Source organism: Carettochelys insculpta, chromosome 10 (genome assembly GCF_033958435.1).
Source record: "Carettochelys insculpta isolate YL-2023 chromosome 10, ASM3395843v1, whole genome shotgun sequence".
Classification (NCBI taxonomy): Eukaryota; Metazoa; Chordata; order Testudines; family Carettochelyidae; genus Carettochelys; species Carettochelys insculpta.
This window is the reverse complement of record NC_134146.1, coordinates 31,754,415-31,772,693: the sequence shown is the minus strand read 5'-3', so window position 1 is coordinate 31,772,693 and position 18,279 is coordinate 31,754,415. Positions and strand designations below refer to the sequence as shown.

At 41.4% G+C, this 18,279-nt stretch overlaps 1 protein-coding gene across 1 annotated transcript in view; it reads left to right on the top strand.

The window, feature by feature from the left end:
- The window catches only part of IFT80 (intraflagellar transport 80), a 139,933-nt gene that overhangs the window by 13,658 nt on the left and 107,996 nt on the right, over positions 1-18,279 (top strand). The gene's annotated exons all lie outside the window — the stretch shown is intronic.

Below are 18,279 nucleotides of genomic sequence, written 5' to 3'. Positions count from 1 at the left end.
AGCATGCCCTGAAGGAAATAGGTGGTATGCAGGAATCTCCATACAAGACTGAGGCACAGAATCAGACTATCAAAACAAAAAGCAGTCAAGTAGCACTTTAAAGACTAGCAAAATAGTTTATTAGGTGAGCTTTAGTGGGACAGACCCACTTCTTCTGTCAGTCCCACGAAAGCTCACCTAATAAACTATTTTGCTAGTCTTTAAAGTGCTACTTGACTGCTTTTTGTTTTGATAGTGTATAGACTAGCACGGCTTACTCTCTGTTACTATAGAATCAGACTGTTTTTCCCTCTGGGTTGCTGGGTGGGTGGGGTTGCAAGTGTCTGGGCTGGAGGCAACCAAGCACCTGGGGATTGGATGTAGGAGGTGTGAATATTTCGGCTGGGGGCCTGTTGCTGCAGTCTAGAGGATAGGAGATGTGAGTATTAGAGGGCGCCCCACAGCTGGACTCTGAGGGATAGGAAGTGGAGGGTGCAGATGGCTGGGCTGGAGGGTGTGTGTGTTTGTTGTGCAGCTGAACTCCTTGAAAGGGGGTCTAGGTGTTTGTAGAGGTTTCCTTAACTCTTTAATTCTGGAGGAATTTTTTTTTGTTTGAATTGCTACTGACAGTTGCTGATAAATACTGGAAATAAATTACCAAAGTATTTGAAATTGGTGTGACTATGTAGTGTTATTTTGACAAACAAAAATGCAGAATTTTGCAGCATTTTAAAATTGTGTGCAGAACTTTTAAATTTTTGGCATTGAATTCTACCAGTGGTAATTAAAAGGGAAACATGGTTTTCCTGATATTTTTACTAGAAATCTTTCCCCCATCTTCCCTCGTTAGATTGCAGTGAGCTATCAAAGAAGTATTTTGGTGCAGAAGCATACTTCTTTAATTTTCCTCAGCAATAAAAATCTACTCTGAAATAACCTATTCCGGAAGGACTGTGCTTGTCTCTCTTTTGCTGTTCATACCTTGCACCCAAAGTGCTAGCAAAAATAACCCTCTGAGGGAACCCAAATGACAATACATTGTGAATGAAGATTACTCCAAGTGCTTTCCCACGCTTACTAATTTAAATTCTTCTTTACTCAGGTTCATCTGCTCTACATCCATAAGTAGATCTCATCCAAACATGGGACTGCTTAGTGGGAGTTATAAAAAGTATAGGTAGACTTGTATGTCATCTGCGTATTGCTGGTACTTAAGGCCATATCATCTTGCCCTTCTTCTAGTGGTGATGTAGATACTCAGCAAGACTAGACTAGTAAACTGATCCTTGGATGGGACTCCATGGGTGAGGAGTCTGGTGGCAGAGGTGTAGTTCCTCTTTGTTGTCTTTTGGGGAACGACCGCTCAGGAAAGTTTCATAGCATTTTGTAATGTTTCTCTCCGGATCCCCGAAGGATAGCAATATTTTATGGTCAATGGTATCCAGTGCTTCACGGAAGTTCCATGAGCATGAGAAGGGAGGTTTATTTATCATGTATTACCAGCAGGAGATCAGTCCTATTAAAAGTGTTTCTGTTCCCATATTCTAGGTCTGAACCCACAGTATATCAGGTGTAGGATTGTCACTCCGGTTATTTGGTTAGTTTCTTTGTGAGCTTGCTCAAGAGCAGAAGTTTTAATACTAGGCAATTGCTGTCTTGTTCTGACATATCAGTTGGTCTCTTCAGTGGTTGTTGTATTTACAGATGCTTGAAGGAGGAAGGGAAAACCATATCCTTGAATGAGGCAGTTGCTGTTTCAGTAGCAATTGGGAACACCTAGTCACAGTCGCTTCAGTGACTGGACATAGGTTGGAGTCACAGGTTTTATATCAAGACAAATTGAGTAGTGAATGCACTGAATTTAGAGAAGGAAATAAGTCTGTGTGGTGGATTGGAGTCAGGTAACTTGTGAAGCCTTCTCCAACACACACAATCTTTTCAGCCAAGTAGGATGATATTTCTTCACAGTGTGTGGTACCAGGCTCTGCTGTGGACTGTAGACAGTCATAGTCAATTAAGTGTTCTACTTTCAGTGTAAGAGTGCATTCACCACAGGTGTACCCCCTTGTGGCTGGGCATGGCGTAGAATTCTTTTGTTGCTTAGCTCTTCCTGCAGACAATTGGTCTAGTCCTGTTGTAGTCTCTTATTGTGACTTGTCCCTCCAACCATGTTGCTTAAATATCTTTCATTTTCTGGTATAGCAAGAATTCCTTTTGACACTGGTTATCAATATGAAGTCCAGAGTCCTTTCAAGGCTGTTATTCCATTATGATCCTTTGTCAGATTACTGGCCCCAGAGCTTCTCTCCGGAGTCTTTTTCAACCATGCTGTAAAGTGTATGTGTGCTGGGGGGATATTAAAACCAATGTCTTATTCTACCTTGGTCTTCAATGTTTAATTCCAAGTGCTCCCCAGGTCTCTATTCTGCAGAATACTGCCTTACAGGAGCCTTAACACTAACCTGGATCTTCAAATCCAATCTACAGCCCCCCAGGTCCGCCTGTCTTTTGTGTTGACCTTCTTTCAGGGTCAGGTCATGAATCTGCAACTCTGCTGTCCTGTTACATCAGATACAAGCAGTAAACACACGCACATGCAACTTCTTTGCTCTCTTCTACTCAGAAAGATTAGAGTTGTGACACACACACTCTGAATTGCCGACCCCGATACATTATCCTGCGTAGCTTCTCTAGAGGCTGTGCAGAAAAGTTCTCTTGGCACAGACTTGGGCATAGAAATTCTTTGCCAATAGCAAAAAATTCTGAAACAGTTGTTTCCATGCCTTTCTTTGCATCACGGGCAATGGTCAGAAAATCAAGGAGTTATTTGTGGTCAATAAGGCCAGTGTGTAAATTGTTGAGACTACAGTATTTTTATGAAGGTCCACTAGATAAGTGTTCCTGTTTAGTATATTTTGGAATTTGATGGGGTCCAGTAGGAAGGAAGATCAGTGTGGATGGTATTGAACTAGAAAATGTAGAGAAGTTCACATATCTGGGGAGCAACATAACATATGATCTAGACTGCAAGAAGGAAATAGTGACTAGAATAGCGAAAGCAGGAGCGAGTTTGAAGGCGATGGATAAGATCTGGAAAAGCAAAGCAATTAGCTTAAGAACGAAGCTGGGCATCTCAAAAACGTGTATTCAGCAACATGTTGTACAGATGTGAGACGGGTGATAATAAAAGATTCGAAAAGAAGAATATTGGCATTCGAAAGCAGTTGCTATAGAAAGATTCTGAGAATAGGATGGATGCAGAAGGTCAGGAGTGAGAACTTATATAGGAAGATACAGCTGAAAGGGAACCTGCTGCAGAAGGTTATAAAACAGAAGCTACAACTATTTGGACATATTTGCAGAATGAATAACAAACAAAAAATCAAGACCCTAGCATTTGGCATAATGGATGGTTCGAATAGGAGAGGCAGACCTCACAGAGAATAGATAAATGATGTAGTAGATTGGTGTGGAGCTAGCCTACAGAAACTAAGCCACTCTGTACTGGATAGGGAAAGATGGAAGGAAATAGTGAAAGAGGCATCAGACACCAACGGGCGCTGAGCCCGCGGTTATTGAGGAGGAGGAGGAGGAGTTACTTACCCATAACTCCTATACTGAAGAATTTGTAGTTCTTTCTACTATATATTATTCTGAACTTGTACAGGCTATCAGTAAAGCTACATTTTAGTCATACACCTTCTTTGTAAAAGTAATGGACAGGTCATTGGCATTAAACTGAAGTTCATGGCCCATGACCTGTTTGTGACTTGCACTATGTATCCCTGACTAAATCTTGGGAATGGGATTCGTGGGTGCAGGTTTAGGGAGGTGGGGGTGGCCCCCAAGGGTGCCACCGATGCTCGGGGCATCAGCAGCCCCCAGGAGTCCCATGGCAAACTGGGGGGACAGCGGCAGTTTCTGGGGGTCACATGGGTGCTCAGGTGTGGCATGTGACCTAGGACCTCTGCTTTTGGGTATGTGGAGGTTGGAGGGTGCTCCTGGAAACAGTGACTTCCCTTGACTCTTAAGTAGAGGCATTGCTGGGAGCTCCGTGTACTGTGTCTGCCACAATCACCAGTTCTGCAGATCCTACTGGTTGGGAACAGTATCTCAGCTGCCTGGAGGAGAGAGTGGTAGGTCAGTATGTGTGGAGCTGCTCCCTTATCTGCCAACCTGTGTGCATCTGGACCCTTTCACCCCTGTACCCAGCACCCTCACACCTCAGAACTATCCCAACTCCTGCTCCCTTGAGATCCATTCAGCCTTCAGCACTTGAACCTTCATGCCAACAATCCCCACTGCTGCTGCACTTGAACTACGCTGAGGACCTTACAGAAACTTGGACTCCCACCCCAGCAAGCCACAGCCAACTGTACCTGGACCCGTGCCTAATTTGTGTCAGAGACTGTGGCTGGACATGCATGCAAGACATGATATCTTGCTTTGCTTAGTATGGAGGACAGGGCCCTGGGATGTTTCTGGGTAGGCCAGACACTTGTGCTGTATTAGGGTTGGGTGCAGCCTTACTGCCAAATCTATGTCCTGGGACAGAGCTGCAGGATGGTTACCTGTATCTGTGAAGCCAGTGACCTGTGTTTCCCACTTCTGTGTTGAAGCCACCACATTTATTTACAAGAAATAAAATACACAGAATTTTAAAATACAGGGTGTAAGATTTTTAATTTTTTTGAGACTTCTCTCAGGAGTAGAAGATAGATTTATATGTTGTTTCTTATTTGTCACTATCAGCATGTTTTAAACAAATTGTGGTTTTAAATTGATTACTGATTCAAATTGATTATTAAAACCCCAACAATTCTATTTTGGCCATTGCACAAGTCCAAAGGAGTCAGTTTTGTTTTCGTGAATTCCTATTATATTTGTTGGGGCATTTCACATATGACTGTAGTTACTTCACAAGTCATGCGAAGTCATGTTTCACTTTACAACCTGGGGGACGTTTTTTTTTCTTTTTATTGTCTTTGTCTTGTTCTGATTCACTTAATTTTTGAGGAAATTTTTCAGAACAAAGTTTTAATTTCTAGTTTGAGGAGGGGAAAAATATAAAGGAACCATTAATTTTTCTGCAAAATTGCTGAAGTAAATAAGCTCAATGCTTGAAATCCCAGTGTGTTTGAACAAATACTTTATTTTTAATTGTGCCATCTTTATAGCATACAGTATCACTGTTTGTCTTTCATACCAAAAGATGATTTAAGATTGGTCTGCAATTGTTTTCTCTTACCAAATGCCTTCATATCACTAAAATACATGGCAATCTGAAGAATTTCATGCCTGGAGTAGATTTCTTTAAAGAACAAATTAGTCAAAAATGCTACATGTAATAAACAGTTATTGGTAATCTAAATGATAGATAATCCAAAAACATCAATGACTGGATTAATTAATGATTTAATATATCAGATTTGTGTATAGCAGGTGTTAGCAACCCCTGGCATGGGTGCCAAGGGTGGCACATGAGCCAGTTTTCATCAGCACCCAAGGAAAGAGCTCAGCCCCATCTCTCTTCCCCCATGCAGTCGGGAGCTTGCTCAAAGCCATGCCACCCGTGGATTAACAAAAGACCAGCTAATGTTGCCAAGAACCACCTAAACCAGGGGTCAGCAACCCCCCAGCACAGGTGCCAAGAGTGGCGTATTAGCCGATTTTCATCAGCACATAAGGCAGGAGCTCAGCCCTGCTCCTCCTCCCACATGCAGCCAGGAGCTTGCTGAAAGCCATGCTGCCTGTGGATTAACAGAAGACTAGTTAATGCTACCAACTATCACCTAAGTGGCAAAGTTCTGCATCTTTATTTATTAACGAAGCTATTGTAAGTAGGACTATTAGTGATTTTAAAAAGTATCACTGGCAGTCAGCCTGTGGATAGAGGTCAAAAGGTCAAATTTCAGCACTCCACTTCAAAAAGGTTGCTGACCTCTGGGCCACATCTACACGAGCAGCTTTTCCCAGCAAAACTGGGTTGTGTTGGGGGGAGAAAAAACACGGAGCGCCTACACACAAAAATGTGCTTTGTTGACAGTTTGTCGACAAAACCAGCACATCCACTGGCAGCATTATGCTTCTCCCTGTTCAGGTATAACACCTCTCTCAACAATGTTCTGTTGACAAAACACCTGTGTAGGCGCTCTGGGGCCCTTATATCAACAGACAGGCCTTCTGATGCACTGGGCAACACTGTTTGCAGAGCTTCTAGTCAGCTGTTCTGTTGAGAGTGGGCTGGGCACTCCGGTTACTCTCTGTCAACAGAGCAGATTGCTCTTTTCATCTGCTTTTGTGTGTAGACTCAATCTGTCAACAGAGGTCCTGCCAGGAAATCTCTTCTGACAGTGACATCTGTCAACAGAGGCTTCCCATGTAGACATGGCACTGGTGTTTGGTAATAGAGATATCCAAAAAAGAAACCTAGTGGATGGTCCTATATAGTTGAAGCTTCATGCAGGAATAGTAGGGGTAAATACACAGCTTGAAAGAACAAAGAGTAAAATGTGACCATGATAACACATGCATATAAATACGTTTTGGATGAAATTCCAGGCTTATTCTAATAACTTCAGAAAACTGAGACTCAAGAAAAATACTTTACCAATGTTCTCATTTTGACTAAAAGTTCCCCCTTTTTTTGTTTTGTTTTCTGAACTAGCAGAAGCTGAGTCCAGTTGGACCCTTTATCAGCTGCCTCTTATAGCTTGATCTTCAGCTTGTATGTATAAATTATTTGGTAGTATACACACTGAAAACAGAACAATGGAAGTCCTATGCAATTTTAGACAGTATATGGTACTAATGTGTTTTTCAGCATACCACTAGATCATCAATCAAACTTTTAAATATTCACCTTCTGTCTGTATAGACCAAATACATGACAGTACACAGATAATAATTTTATTTATGGCCTTAATATTGAAAGCAGAACGCCCATGGTTACAAAAAGCTTTATGAATGCATCTTGAACTTTTTATAGCAGGAGAAAAAGAAAATGTGTCTCTTGATAGCACGCTTGACTGCATGTATAAATAAATGGACCTTGGATTACCCGAGACTATTTAAGCAGCACAGGGGCTACTATAAGACAACAGTTAACCAAATTAATAACAACACACTTCTTGTAAAATAAAATAGTACTATAGTGTCGTTTTACTGTGTTAATCAGTTACTACTGTCACACTTAAAATCTGTTAGTAACAGAGAGTAAGCCGTGCTAGTCTATACACTGTCAAAACAAAAAGCAGTCAAGTAGCACTTTAAAGACTAGCAAAATAGTTTATTAGGTGAGCTTTCATGGGACAGATCCACTTCTTCAGACCGAAGAAGTGGGTCTGTCCCACAAAAGCTCACCTAATAAACTATTTTGCTAGTCTTTAAAGTGCTACTTGACTGCTTTTTGTTTTAAAATCTATTACTTTCAGCAGTCAGTGTTTTGTTTTATTTATAGATTTTTATGTGGTACACATCACCATAGTGTCCGAATATCCCTCAACTAAGAATGGATATATTTTGTCATCCCCTTCTTAAGTTAGGGAAGAATCATCCGCATGTTGCGTAAGTGGAATTGAGGTACAGAAATGCGTAGAATCCCAAACTCCAGTGGAAACTGTCTATGCTCAGTTCCTCTGACACTCTGTTTTTAAAGGATCTGATCCAGCTCTCACTGAAGGCAGAGATGCTTTGCACTGACTGTAATTGGCAAGTAATGTCTGCAGTGTTTTGTAGGAGATCTGCATCAATTCTGGAATAAATCCAGAATTTCCTGGATCCCAGTGTGGTGGAATATTATCCTTCCACTCCATTATCCTTCCATTTATAAAATGTAAAAGAGATTAATTATATGGAGAGGTGTTATGATTGTTCAGTGCTTCCCATTATAATACCCTGTTTTCATTTATTAGAACTTTGCTGAACTTCAGCTATCCAACATGAAATTATCCATTCCAGGTGTGTGCTTCATCTGATTTTTTTTTTTTTTTTTTTTTTTTTTGAAATTTTCAACTGCTAATTACTCTATATCATGATGTATATACACATGGGGACTCAACAAAGGTTTCATGATCTGTCTTAAGTCTACTATTTCCCCATTTTAAGAACTTGACTCTGAAATCTTGATGTTTTTAACTTGATTTGTTTGTTTGACAAGGGGTATTTTTGGGGAAACAAGGTAGATTGATTGTCTCTGATTGTGAAGAAAAGACATCATCTTGGGTATATGTAATATGATAACTTTTGAGTGCCAGAATCAATTTTTTTTCCCCTTAGGGGCTAGAGGGGAAAATGAAACAAATAAAAGTGTGAAATTGGGGTATACACGAAGTCTCTTCCAGCTGTTTAGTACAGCCATAGCCTGAAACTCCTCAGCAGTTATCTACATATCAACAGTAACTGTTTGCATCCATTGATATGTTCCAGCATAGAAATACTTCGGTCTCATCTCTGGTTATCTTTCCATAGAGTTTAACATGTTGACATCCTGAATATCATATCTCCCAGAAAGAAGAATAAAGTGGAAGTGTTTATACAGCTCCTGCTACGGGTGGGAGGGAAAAGATGGGACCTGAGTTTAGGAAGGGGGCACAGAACCTCTGATGGTGGGAGATTGTGTACCCCAGTGTACAGTAGCTCCTACTCAACAGGAAGATTGTGGTTGAGATTGTGCCTAGTATAGTGGCAACAGGTGGAGACTGGGCCCCTCACATGGGGAGGGGATTGAAAGGCATATAGAACCCCTGGTGTGGGATTGAGGGGTGGAAGAGTGGAATGCGGGGTGTGGGGAAAGTGGGAATTCTGATGCATGTAGAGCATCAATTATAGTAGGAGAACATAGACCCTGGGATGGAAAGAGGGAAAATGAAGGGGACATACAGAAGGCTGTTGGGGGTAATGTGTGGTTGATAGTTTGTAGATGTAGTTTGTAGCTTCAGAAAATACCTGGAAAAAGTGGCACTTAAGAAGTTAAACCTTGGGGCATGCAAAATCTGTAGTATGTACCCTTAGTTTAAAGATTCCAGCTTTTTTTGAAACGGTTTTTTACAATTCTGTAGTTCTTAGAGTGCTATCCCCATGGATGCTCCGCAGTAGGTGTTGCGTTCAGCCACCCCCACAGCACAGAGATTTTCTTATCAGTACTGTGGGGCTGCATACGCCTGATCTCAGCATGCTCTGTTTGTGCTGCTAGGGGTCGTGCATGCAGTCCTGCTCTCTCCTCAGTTTTTATCGCCACCCTAGGCTACAGAAGGAGCAGCACTCCTCTCTGCCTCAGCCCTATAGAATAGCAAGATTTACGTTTAGAGTGTTTTCTTCATGAATTTCTTAGTTAACTTATTTAGACACTAAAAAAAAAATTCTTTTAGCTGCAGTTTACTTCCTTAATCATTAGTGTTATCTATACTGTACATAGTTCAATGAGACTCAATTTACTCACAAAGCAAAAGAACAAACAGGCATAAAAACAGGAAGAAACCGAATAATGAATCCTCTGTTTCATTATGCCTGCCTCAGCATGGTTCAGTAAATGTTCTAAATGCAGTGAACCCATGGCTGCCTCAGATGGCCATTCCAAGTGTGTACACAACCTTGGAAAGGCACGTATCCCGCAGAAGGGCTCTCAGTGTAGGAGCCTTACACCTTCAGCCAGGAAGGACAGGGAGCTACCTTTAAAAATTCCTCTCTTTGACAAGGTTCTTGAGCCACCGCAGGAGGATCAAGTTTTTGTGGAAAAAATCCACTCTGATGGGGACTCCACTTCCTTCTCATCAAGAACAAAGGCAAAATCCAAGTCGTCCCTGTCATACTGTCTTCTAGCAAGAGTGAACATGGGTGATAAGGCCAGCACATTAGGCATTCAAAAGCCTAAAGCGGCCTCGGGCTCTACACATAAAAGCTGCACTCTGCATTAAGGAACATCAACTTCCACCTCAGTGACACCGATAGCGCTGCATACTGAGGTACTGCCTTTGTCACTGGCAACGGCAGCAGCGACCATGGTGCCAAATGCTCAAGAGGCGCCGACCCCACAAGCGCCATTCCCAATGTTGGAGCAGCATGTGGTGCAGTGCTGTGCGTTGGGACTGGGGCATTAATTTACAGCAGCCTCATACCTCCCCGAAACAAACTGCAGCATTGCAGAAAGCCAGAGCAAAATCACAGTTTCAAGAGTTCATCTGCATTTCCAATCTCACTCATTTGCGTTCCACTTTCTGAAAGTGGAATGCAGTGTAGCCGCAGCCCCCTATTGCCAACAAGTGAGATGTGCTGTTGCAAAGCAGAGGAGAAACAGCACGCAAAACTTACCTCTACAAGTGGAACCCTTTTTCGTCCTGGTGTTCTGAGAGGGGAGTACAACCCACAGAAGCCCTACTGCACATCCTCAACTGCATTCTTTACATGAAAGATAGTTACCTACCACTGTCTTCACTCTGAATCCACCTATTGGCAATTACGGCCTTCCATCCAATGGCAGAAGGCTTTTTCAGTTTTCACCCATCCAATTGTAAAGAGAGTCTGGAAAGGCCTACAGAATATCATGCCTCCATGCAACCTTGTACCTCCGGATAGGGATTTGGAACTGGTCCTCCAAACCTTAATGGGACCACACATCTCAAAGAACCATCATTACTGCACAAGTGGGTAATTTCTCTCTTCTCACAATTGTCCAAGTTTGAGTCAGCCAGTATTGCACCTTCACTACGTTGAGTCTGGTTCTGTTTATCCGTCACATTCTGTCATACTTGTTTTCCAGTGCTGCACATATGGTCTTTCAGTATGTTTGTTCATCTGCCTCTCATTGATACTTCAGTGGCCAGAAAAACTAGCTTTGACTGGCTTAGCCATTAGCCCTAGCATGAATCTGGGCTACTGCTGTGTCACTGTCTTTGGAATAATGCAAACCAACATTGGGTTCTGCTGACTGATCTGCCATTGAATTTGAAAACCCTATGAACACTAGTGCCCAGCAACTGATCTACAACAGGCAGACAGTCTTGGTTGGAGAGAGAGTGAAGCAGGGTGTCGCAAACAAAATTTACCAGCAAAATTATAAGCATAAAATAACACCCTAAACACCCTACTCATACATACATTCACTATGCAGCAGGAGCCTTTTTTTCCATCTGAACAACAGCTTGCAGGAATTGGAGTTTTTCAGTTTTGTTTGCTGTACAGATCAATTCCTTTTACTTTAACAGTTATGATTAGAACTCTGAAAAGGGCACAGAGCAGAGATAATTCATACTTTCAGGTTACATATTCATCTTTTGAGAAAACACATTGAAAACTGCCTCCACAGAAGAAATTGCTAAGAAATTGTAATTTTGTGTTTCACTAATAATATTTATGAACTAACTTTATTAATGTTCTTTGTAATGTTTATTGAAGTATATGTTGTTACAAAGCTGTTTTAGAAGAGGGGTTTTGTATGAATATTCCTTTGGTTGTTAAAGTGACACTTCTGCAGTGAAACTCCCTGTAAAAATCCGAAGTAAAACTTAGTAATGTACTGTCAATGACTATTGCTCATACGTCAATGGCTATCACTATTGACGTATGAGCAAATCCTGCAATTTTTCTGAGTATCTTCAACAGCCAGTTTGCCAGGTTCAGCCACAATTTAATGTTTTATGTTTTACAGGGCTACATCAATTTATGTGGAGATCTAAACATTGGTGGAATTTTACTAGAAGTAAACTCTAACGTGTTGGTTTTAATTCTGAGTCACATGTCTGTCTTGTAAAGTAACTAATTTTACTTAAGTGGATATTGTCATTGTTGCTCTTCAAAAAGCGAGAAAATAGAAATTTTTCAAGAACTGTTTGTAAGGCAATAATTCACAAAGCTCATAAAGACAGCTGTTTTTATCTAGTTTATTATACCAGTGACGATATCCTTTAACAATAGTCCAAAATTTCAGAGTGGCTTCTAGTAGCTAATGAGCAAAACAGACAAGGTTCATGTTCTGTATATGGATAGGCTGCTAATCTTCAGTTTGAAATCCCTCCAGAAATGCAAAGCAACATCAAGTTTAAGGACAGTTTCTAGTTTCACTGCATAATAAAAGCAGGGGGAAGAAGGACATTTCACATAACTGAAGGCTTGATGTAAGGCTGCAGTTGAGTCACTTCCATCTACTCCCATGGTGCACAAACTTTGTGTGTTGTACTCCCCATAGCATTAACTGAATCTGTCTATGCTCCCTTCCATTACTGCACAGCCATGCCTTCCTCAGGCATGGAGCTTGGTTCTGAAGGTAGAGCTGGGTCTGGGACAGAATAGTATTGGAGGGTACAGCAGGTCTGGAAAAGTGGCAGTCCCTCCCTGGGGGTTGTCCTGAGCCTGGAGGCAGAGCAATTTTAGAGTGGGGCTAACAAGGTCCAGTGAGGAGTGAGGCCAGGAATGTGACTAGTGTTGAGCAGGGCTGGAAGTATGATGTGCCCTCCCGCTTCCCCGTGGGACTGTCCTGAATCCCACCATGTATTCTCTCCCTCCGAAACGTTCTTAAACACACCCCTAGGGAGGCATGCCCCACAGTCTGGGGACTACTATACTGCTCCAAACCATGGTATTATGGATGGAGGGAGCACATGGGTGAACCTGTCATTTCCAGTATTGACCTATTGGGACAAGAAGGCCTTTTTCTTCATTATGCTCACCAATATGGCATAGGGTTTGAAAGTTATTTTGAAAGATCTGTGTTTTAAACCAGAAGCTCTCACGCTGGGCTTTTAAAAAGGATTTGGAAGATTGTCTTTCTAGCATGAGAAAAGATGAGTAAAATAGAAAACTGACTTGGGTGTGGTACATCTTTTTGTTTAATCACACTGAAATCAGTTTTACTGATACAGAAAAATAATCTATGTTGGGGGAAGAAGAAACTTTACATAACTTAGAAAACTGTACTAGTTTTCATTTGCATTAGCAACATATAGAAAAATTAATGACAAAAGGCATTGTTCTCCAATGGAATTTGACTTTATATACATCTTGTTACACAGAAAAAAACTATGTTAAATTAACAAAATTAAGGTTGCAAAGTCAAGCACTCAAAATTTAGGAAATGCCATTGTGAAGGTTGCTTTTGTATATACAATATGATTAAGGCTATAGTTAAGTCATGGATGTCATGGCAGTCACAGATTTCATAACTTTATTGAACCTCCATGATGTCTCTGGCTTCAGTTGTCAGCAGCTGTAGCTGGGGCTGTGCTCCACAGCTTGGCATCTGGGGCAGCAGCTGGGTCCATTTACCCTCTTGTGCCTTGCATTGTGGGCTCCAAACCAGGTTGTGTACTCCTGCCCCAAGGCTTATATGGGTGACTGTAGCTGAGGCCATGTGCCATGGGGCCTGTGGTTTCCACTAGTGCAGGCTGTCTGTTGCCTTACCCCGTGCCCCATGGATTATGTGGTTATTTTTCAGTAAAAGTTGCAAATTGGTCCTGGATTCTGTGATTTTTATTTTTTTGTATTGCCCGTGACTTGTCAGTGACTTTACTAAAATAACCATGACAAAAATCGTAGACTTAAATAGGATACAGTCTTTAATTACATTATTATATATTTATTTTTTATTTTTTCTTGGGGTCTCTACCTCATTCAGGCTCTGTTGTGGTGATGAATTAGGGTTGTAGAGTAAGGGGACTTTTGTCTGTTGAACCCTTTCTTCCTTAGTTGCAGAAATTGGGAAGCGTGTAGCTAAAAAGTTAGGAGATTGCAGGAAGAGAAAGGATAGTCTCATGATGAAAGTAATTAAATGCTTCCCTGGCAAATTGGATTGTATCCCTGAACAGATTTCCTGTATGACGGTGGCCAAGTCACTGAAATTAAATGCTTCACAAGTGGTCACTAATTATGTCTTTATTATTTTGAGGGGATACCTGACTTGAGATCTTGAGCTCTGATATACAGAAGTGTTGAGCACTTACAGCTGCAACAGAACTCAATTGGATGTGAACATATTGGATTTGAACATATTAAGGGCTATATAATTCTAAATAGAGTCAAAAATCAGGTGCTAGGTGTCTCAACATGGGGACCGCACTTAGTGTATGCTTTTGACCTTAATCTCCATGCCTCCATTTTCCATATGTAAAGTGGGGTAATGATATGTACTGATTTAATAGGGATGTTGAAAAAATAGTTTGTGAAGCACTTAGGTACTGTAGTGATGAAAAACATACAAAAATATTAAGTGTTATTAATTCAATATTCAGAATAGGATTTTATTATGCAGTAAATAAGGTATGGGAGTACTTTGTTCAGTGTGGTAATAAAACAAAATATTGAACAGTTGCTTATAATGGAGCATCATTCTTTGCACTAAAGGAGGCAGGGGTTCTGTGAGAAAAATAAAAGTCAAAAGGAAACATTGTGGTCATCTGTTCTGACTTCCTGCATAACACAAGCCATAACGCTTATCTAAATCAATCCCCGATGGAACTAGAGCATACCTTTCTGAAAAAATGCAGCTGAGGGATTACTTGACATGAGTAATTAAGACATGGAGGGAGGCATCATTTCTTGGAGGATTTCTTAGGGAGCCAAACAGATCTTTAGCTGAAAAGAGAATGTTTTTGCTCAATAAGATAAATAGTTGAGTAGGCTAAAAAGACAATGTCTGAACTAGTTAAGATATGAGAGAAAATCCAGGGAACAAGGGACAAATTAAAGAGTAGGATCAAGTAATGAGTAGGTTGAGCATGGATAATGCATGGATAGAGCATATAGCAAACAGATGGAGTTCTGTGGAAAGAAAAACAAGTCAATTCAAAAAAGGTATGATCCAAATATAAAGAGATGTGTAATGTATATAAGGGTAAGATTTCTATGTAACTTTGGCACTGTAATGCACCCTGCCTCCACCCTCCCTTGCTTTTAAATCTGATCAACTGAACGTAGTGTTGCAGTATGTCAAATAAAAGGTACCTGAATGTTGAAATCTGGAGTTGATGTGAGCTTTTGGGAAGCCAAAAAGAAAGATGACTCAGAGGGAATTCCAACAAACATCCAAACTCAATTTAAAATTTTCCAGTAATGGAAGATCCATCACAGCTCTCAATAACTTGTTCCAGTACTTAATTACCATCATTGTTAAACATGTGCCTTTTTTTTCTTCTCTAAATTTGTCTATCTTCAGCTTCTAGTAATTGGCTCTTGTTATACTTCTCTCTTCTAGAATGTAGATCCCTCTATTATTACATCTGTTTCTCATGTAGATGTTTATAGACTGTAATTAAATTACCCTTTTGACCTTTTCTTTGATAAACTAAATAAAGTAAGCTCCTGTCTCTCACCGTAAGGTGGGGTGGGGAACCCCCAGCCTGTGCTGCAGATCCAGACCGTGGCTTTTTTGGATCTGGACCTCAAAGCTTGAGGCTCCCCTCCATAGCATCCAGTCGGCAGCAGGGCAGTGGAGGGTTTGGAACCCCGAGCCTTACCAGACAGATCAGACTAGCCAGGCTGGACCCAGATTGTGGGTTCTGCTGTCACTTGCTGCTCTTTGCTCAGCCCGAGGAAATGAAGGGGAGTAGCAGCAGCCTTGGCAGCCTGCCCAGAGACTTCATGCTGCAGCTCTGATTGGCCGGAGGGTGGTGCCTGGGAGCAGAGGGAGGGAGAGTAGCACTATGTATGTGCAGGGAGGGTGAGCAGTAAGTGCATGCCTGTTGCCCAGACTCCACACTCCTTAACTGCCCCTGTGCCCACTCCTAGACCCAGCACCCCAAACTCTCCAGGCCCCTCCCACCCACTCCCTACACCCTAAACCCTCTAGGCCCCTTCCGCCCAGACCTCACATCCCTCTCCTGCATTCCCATCCCACCCAAAATCCCTTCCTGCACCTGCTCCCCCACTCCACCCTTCCTGTCTCACTTGTGTGTCCCCTGACTGATTTGTCTTCAGGTCAGTGATCCCTGACCCAAAAATGATTTCCCTTGCCTGCTATAAGGGATGTTTTCCAATCCTTTAATCATTCTTATGGGTCTTTCCTGAATCATCTGCAATTTTTCAACATATTTCTTGAATGGTGTGGGTGGTAGTGGTTACACCATTGCCAAATACAGAGGTAATATAAACTCTTAACTCCTACTCCATATTTATGTCCAGAGATTACATTGCCCTTCTAAACAACAGCATTGCACTGGGAGCTAGTTTTCAGGTGATTATCCACCATGACCTCAACTTTTAATTTTCAGAGTTATTGCTTCCCATGGTAGATATCCCTGTCTTGTAAATATGGCCTGAGTTCCTGTTTCCCAAATGTATGTCGGGTCTGCCTCCCCACTCTGAGTGCAAAAAGTGTGGGCCCACAAAAACCTTAAAAATACCTGCTGTAATAGGCTCTGCTTAAGAAAAACTCCCCAGGGTCACAGTTTCCCTGACCCTGGGGGCATAACTGCTGCCATCACCAAGTGAAAAAGCCCCCCTTAAAGCCCAGGAAAACACACTTGGATATCTCCCTGTGGGGTACCCCCACCACAAGCTTCACCATTTCCTTAGGAGATAGCTTGGAAACAAAGAACTGTAATCTGATAGCTGACGCTTTTGGCCCAGGCATATACACGGACAGTCCTCTGCGACACAGGCATCAAATCATTGCCTTCAAAAGGTATTCATGAAAAGATGAAAAAAAAATACCGAGAAAGTAGATAAGCATACTTGGTTGCTAGAGGTAATTAAAGCAACTAAAGATTATCAGTATTAGAGCGCAGAGAATTACATCCCTGGAGTTCAGCTTAGAAGTTACAGAGTACGGGAGGAAAAAAATCATCAACCCTAGCCTGAAACGTCCCACACCAAATCCAAAATAAAAATCGCTGATCACATCTAACTAAACGTTTCCTTTCCACTTACATAGCTTTGCGCTAGGTATGAAATGGCCAGAATATTTATTGGATTTATTTATCCTGCTTAAGGTTGAAGCATTTTGTTTATGTCTCTCAGTTCCAGCCCAGCACAAAGACCTCTCAGACTGCAATTAGTTTCAATTCAAAAGAATTACTTTGTCACATTGATTTCACTGGCTGCCCTCTACAGAGAACCTTCCCTCTGGGTTAACCCTTTACAGGTATTCCTGCATGACATATGACTATGCCTTTGACCATATTGGTGTGCATATTGTTTACTGAATTATCCAAATAATTTTGCCTCAATTGCCTGTTCTGTTAATTATTTACAATTCCAACTGATTTTTTTCATCAGCACACTTTATCAGTAATTATTTTTTCCATATAGTTGATAAATAGCATATTGCCAAGAACTGAGCCCTTGGTGCCCTCCCAAAAGATACCCACTTCATGATGACTCGCTATTTACAGATTACATTTGAGACCTTTCTGTAAGCCAATTTTGCATCTGTTTAACATTTCCCATGTTCATTTTGTTATTCCAGTTTATTAAAGTCTCGTGCAGTACCAAGTCAAAACCCTTACAGTATTCTCAATATACTATGTCAGCATTCAGAACATTTAACTAAACTGATAATCTTATAAATAATCCCATTAGTTTAACAAGATGGTTTTTTGCTAATAAGCCCATTTTGATTGGCATTTGCATTGGCCTCTTTTTATTCTTCACTAAGTCCCACACTGGCCAGTCATTATTTTGTCCAGAATTGACTCATTGGGATTGACACATTATGAGATCACATAATTGAAGACTGTCTCAATGCATGTAAACAAAGAGGCTAAATAAAGGTTGCAAAGGCAACCTTAATTCTGGTATTTCTTAATTTCTTAGAGGTTTGATTTTGCCACCTGAATGTTGTTTTGACATGGCAGTGTGTGTGTGTGTAACTTCCTAGGTTTGCGGGAAAAAAAGCAAGTCTGTCACATGGCATCATATTTCACCCACGTGGTTCATCAGCAGTGTTGAAACTTTTCGTCTATTGTACAGACTTTTGCCACTTAAGCTACAGATACCGGTAGCACATTGTCGTTCTCTCTGTGGACCAGCAATTTTTTGTAGGGAATTTAACAAATATTTTCTGACAGCAGAGGAATGACGATAATCTTGAGTTCCATCCCATGTTCTGGTGGGAAGTGTGCTAGTGGTCACAGACTCTTGTGTTCCTCTGTACCTCTGAAACTCGAGCCCTTGTGTCCTATCCCTCCAGGCTATCCCAATCCCATTTCTTCCCTACTCCAGTCTTCCATCTTTGTCCAATTCTTGTCGCCTGGACAGTCCCAGTCTCCACTTCTGTGCTTTCTCATGCTGGTTCTAGCCTACTTACATAGCATGTCCTAGTTGCACCCATCCAAATTCCCAGCATCTCCCCACCATACTCCTTCCAGTAATTTT